Here is a 5,879-nt window from a genome sequence, read left to right as displayed (position 1 = left end):
TTTAAGAAGAAGATCATATAACTTCTTTTTTTTATTTTTTAACTTGTTACAAATCATTTTTCATTTGGAATTGTTAGGGTTGCTGGGAGAAAAAGGGACCCAAGAGCAGATTCGCAGTTTGCCAAAATTTATTGAACAAAAACAGGCAATAGTCCAAAAAGACAGTAGTCCAAAACAAAGGCAATAATCCAAAACAAACGCTGACAATCAGCAACCAGGGAAGGAATCCAAAACTGGACTGTGTACGGGACTGGGTACACCAAAAAGACAAAAAACAAGATTAAATGAACAAACAGGGCATGACAACTAGGCACAACTTGAGCACAATAGTTTTAAGGACAGTAGTGAAACGGATGGTAGCCAAGACACACTGACAGAGAAGCACAGAAAGAGAGAAGCATAAGTATAGAAGAAAATCAATGTGAAATTGAGAGACAGGTGTGTGTGTGTGTGTGAGCTGGAACACTAATTAGGATGAGGTGCAGCTGTGAAGACAGAGTGAGTGGAATTAACCACTTAAGACATAACACAACAGAAGTCCTGATGATCAAACCAGTGTCCTGACAGGAATATCCACATTTTTAAAATTAAATCCAAATATAGTTTTTGTTTTTGCATAAACTAATTACAAACAGAAATCTAATATTGTTAAAGACAATTTATTAATTTATCTCAGGAAAAATGTGTGATCTGTACAGTGTAGTTGGATTAGGAGCAAAACATTTAGAGCCCACAGCCTAAAGCACAAGTGCTACTCTTCAGCACAATGGTAACCACAAAATGCAGTCACAGAAACAACTCTAAATGTCCAACATAACTGAACTTTACACATTATCATAAACTATCAGCAATGTTCCCTGAAAAAAGCATCAAATAACCCTAAATTTACTCTCCTAATGCAGTCCCTGGCAAATCATGCTGGGAAATACACTGCACATGGCAGCGTTTAGCATCGTAAGCCTAAGTAGATCGTAGAGCCTTTGCCACCATGGTCTCTACGATCAACTTAGCTCACGATTATACATGAAGCCCTGGGTGATGCATCTGTAGCATGCTTTGCCAGGGACTGCTTTAGGAGAGTAAATTTAGGGTTAATCAGTAAAGGGAAAGATTTTGGTAGTTTGTGTCAATGTTTAATATTCAGAAAATCAAAAGGATCTGCCGCCCGCAGTTGATTTTGATATTCTAGGTATTATCAAATTGCCTGAGTTTTGAGAACGTAGCGGACGTAGAGGAGTATAATGTAAAAGGAGCTCATTCAAATACTGAGGTGCTAAACCATTCAGGACTTTATAAGTAATAAGCAATATTTTAAAATATATACAATGTTTGATAGGGACCCAGTGCAGTGTTGACAGGACTGGGCTAATATGGTCATACTTCCTGGTTATAGTAAGGACTCTGTCAACTCTGTCGATTTTTTCAGTCATAAAATTTTGTGGTTACCATTGTGCTGAAGAGTATTGCTGTCAATTGCGATTGTCACTTTGATTGAACTCATGAGCAGGTGCACGTGTCGAATGTGTCCATCCTGAGCAAGCATTAATGGAAATTGTATGTTAAGTCAATGTAACTCAATTAAGTTATAATGGCTTTCCCCTGTTTTATGTTTCAACAAACTGATTGAAGTAGGTCACAACGACTACATTAGAATTTCTATGTAGAATCAGGTAGAAATACCTCCTTAAAGCAACCAGATTTAAGATCCACTGCTCTAGAGGTCCAAGATTGTATGTAATAAACTAACTTCCCTAACTGTATGTAGCTGTTGTGCTAGTCTAATTGTTTTCCTTTTTTTCCTTTTAAATAAACAGAATCACACAATTGAAAGAATATGGCCTGAAGTGAATAACCGAGTGAATTATCCAGTGAAAGGTGCACTTATGCAATTAGTGAACCAGGAGGAACTGGACATGGAAGATGACCTGACACGTTATTGCGTGTCTGCACTATCTTGTCAGGTTGCTACAGTTGGTCTTGACCGTGTGGTGCAGTCCTGGAATGCTCACCGGATTCCAGGTAAAACAAAGTTTAAGTGTGAATTATGTAATAGGCATGTGCAAGTATCAACATTTCATATCACAGTAATTACTTAAGGTTCAAGTTTTTTAATAGTATTGCAATAAAGAACAGGTTTTAAAAAAAAATGTCTTTGTTAATGACAAGTTTCAATTTTGTTTCAATCATGCATTATGGAAAAAAAAGTATAAGTTTCAGATTTAAGAAACAAAATTAACCTAAAATACTAATTTATATAACCCTAATGGAAACATTAAATGAAAACAACACTTTGTAAAAAAGATAAAATGGTGGTTGCTTGCCAATTTATGATCAGTCAGATCAGCCAAAAGCTGATAAGATACATGTTCTTTTGTCTAATTATTATTATTATTATTATATATTTTTTTTTTTTTTTAGAAAAGGGGGTTCCTAATGTTTTGGCTCATGGAGGATGCCAAAAGAGAGTGTCTGTGGATCTTTTGCCAAATGCAGTGGAGGCTGCAGGCTGGTATGACCGTGAAGCAAGATCTTCTTTGACACGGGTTTCAACTTTTGGGCAGAATCCATTTCGGTCACCAGAGGACCAGGTTGCTGTGGAGAGGCAATTCTCTATGCAGTGTCCTGACATTGCATCTCTTTTTGAACGGGTTGTCAATTTCCAACAAGAAGAGTTCCAAAATGCTTTGAAAATACTAATTGATCTTGTTCGAGTTCATGCTTAAGTGTTCCTTACTGTCTTCTGAATTAAAGGATACTCCACTTTAAAATAAATTCTGTCGTCATATACTCGCCCTCATGTTTTTTTCAATCCTTTATGAACTTCTTTCTTCTGCTGAATAGAAAGGAAGATATTTAGGAGAATGTCAGTAACCAGACAGTTTCTGGTCTCATTGACTTCCATAGTAGGAAGATATATATTATATATAATAATAATAATAATATATATATTTTATTATCTATTCGGCAGAAGAAAAATTCATAAAGGGTTGAAAAAACATGAGGGTGAGTGTATATGATGACATAAAATTTATTTTAAAGTAGAGTATCCTTTACAAAGTGAACTGCATCAAGTTCCTGTGGAATAAAAAATGTTCTTGATGGCATGCACTGTTTCTAGTTTTTATTGTTTGTTTATACAGCCAGGACTGGACTTCCTGCTTTTACACACACACATATATTTTATTTTTTGCATGGTAGAATTATGTAATCTGCTTATTGCGAGCCTAAATTGGTATTTAATCATTATCAGGGTGACTTGCCACCAACTGCTGGTGTTTTTTTTAATATATATTGTAAGTAGTGTTTCATGTTGTCACTTCACATTTAATGGCCTCTTAGAATGAAATTGCCATGTAAATTCACAGTGCCTCCTCTGAGCTGCAATAGACAGTGTGTAAAGTACATCTAAATGCCAGGTCAGATGCTGTTTCTGTGCCACCTATACTGCAAAGCTGGGTGTTTGTTCATCAGTCAGCATGAAGCCTCTTACGTTGTTGATTTAAATTTCAAAACACAATTCGACATTTGCTCGCATTTTTTTCACGAAACCTCATTTTATCGAAGGGTGCTAATGAAGCTGTGGCGATATACAACACGCTTTAAGAAAAGTTTATTTCCATCACACTGTAAAGTGATCTAGAGGAAAAGCAGATGTGTTTTGCCTATTGGCATACATAGAATCATTTTTCTATGTAATAAAAAGGTATTTTTATTTATGCTATTATAATTACACCGGGTCACCAACTAATGACAGCTTGAAATCTACAGTAAATTAACACATAATTTTTGACTCTTCAACCGAGTTTAATGGTATTTAAGAAGCCCTTAACATTATGAGCTCAACATTAAATCTGTAACTTGTAGCCAACATTAAGAATAGGGTTGTGCCGGTGAGGACATTTTCCCATTGATTAGTTAACTTATGACAACACCAATGTTATTTGTTAATCTCTTCTGTAGATTTTGATCTTTTTAAGTTATGATATATTTTTAATTAAAAAACAACAGTAAAATAGTACAATAAATAATAATAAAAAAACATCGCGTGTAGCCTACTATAATCAAACTAATAAGACGGATGACATAAAATACCCATATTATAACAAATAAATAAAATATATTTGGAAATCGCCCTTTAAAATGAAGGCTCGGTTAGTGGTTCACAATTATTTGGTTAAAACAAAGACAAAGTCACTTATATTAAAAAATATATATTTATGTTTTTGTTAACATAAGTTATATTGCGCTTTTAATTGTCTCCGCTATCGTCCTGTCAATCATACTCGCGGGTCATTTTCAGTAAAAAAGTATTTCCCCATCATCGGTAAGTCCCCCAAGTTTCTGACTGCTGACCGAACACTGGTCATTGATCCTCTCCCGCTCGGCGCTGTCTAGCGCAGCTTCACCACACAGATTTAACTCCGCACAGCTAAATAAAACGGGCTGGTGGCAGACTAATATTTAATATTTCTGATTTCTGTGAAACGCGTAAAGCTGCACAGAAGAAAGCCCAACAGGACCTGCCCTGCACAGTTTAAGAATCGGTAGCCATAGTAACGTTAGAGGACTATTATTTTGTTGAACAGACCTGAGCGACAACTGATGACGTCACGTGCCCAGATTTGCTTGACCAATCGGCGGAAGGGGGCGTCTTAGGACCGCCCACATGTGGAAAACGAATTTTGAAGTCATTTATTCGTTTTATGCCTCTGAACTAAAAAACGAAAAATCAAGCCGAAATCTCGTTTTTCGTTTTTTTAAAAAAAACGAAAAACGAATAAAGGGGCCGTTTTCTCGTTTCTGCTTATTTCATTTCAAATTGGAAAACAAACTATCAAAACGTACACGGACCGATTATAACTAAATTTGTCACACTAACTCTCTCAATACTGTACTACTATCTAATTCTGACTACTTGTGTTACCTGAAAGTGTAGTCTCTAATCTACAACACATTCCAGATAATGTGCCCAAATAAATAATGTTGTCTGCATGTCTTAACTACAATTTCTCAAACTGTATCTATATTTGGAAAACCGATCAACTGATATGGGCTCTCAGTGCCTGGAGTGACTTGTTTGAACATGTCCTCTCGCCTGTTGGCAGCTGTGATGGGGAGCACTGGCCCTTTAAGAGGCGATCCCATGCGCGGAATCTAGTGGGCAGGTCCCTGTCAGCGCTAGAGGCTGCGTTCCTCTTCTCGCCCTTCTGCAGTCACTCGGTCCTAAATTGAGCTGGCTTGAGTGCTGACAGACGATTAGAGTAGATAGTCGTCCTGTGCCTTTAGATAGTTAGGTGCAGAGAGAGAAGGGGCTTTCTGGATGGGATTTTTTTTTTTTGCAGTGTACAGTTCGTGACAAGGATGCACAGGTGCGCGCTCAAATAAGGCATAGTTATTAAGCGATAGTTGCGTCTCTAACGTTACCTTTAATTGTTAAAGAGTCATCGGAATTCTAAGAGACATTGGGTCAAACTGGCAAACAGCACAAAACGATCAGAACGGTGAATTAGCACGCGTAGTTCTGTCCTCGCTATTGTAGGAGTCTTGATCTGACATAACGGAGTTTTGATTGTAGCCCGCTGAATGTTCCTTGGTTCTGACAATTCAATTCTTTTGTCACTACAGCGACTTGCTGCTTGTGATGGTTGTGTGCAGTGACGTTGTGGCGCTTTGTCCGTGGCTACTGGCGAAGTGCGCTGGAGAGATATAGTTGTATTACATCAGTGCACCAAGTGAGTGGAGTGCGACACAGAGAAGAGAAACGGGTGTTGAGGTATTGCATTTTGCATTCTATTATTATAATGTATACTCATGCATGAGCTCATATTAATGTAGGCTAATGGATTTATTTACATTGGGTACAATAGTTATGCTGTCAC

Source organism: Carassius gibelio, chromosome A20, assembly GCF_023724105.1.
Source record: "Carassius gibelio isolate Cgi1373 ecotype wild population from Czech Republic chromosome A20, carGib1.2-hapl.c, whole genome shotgun sequence".
Classification (NCBI taxonomy): domain Eukaryota; kingdom Metazoa; phylum Chordata; class Actinopteri; order Cypriniformes; family Cyprinidae; genus Carassius; species Carassius gibelio.
The sequence above is the reverse complement of the archived record's forward strand: the minus strand, read 5'-3'. Positions refer to the sequence as shown.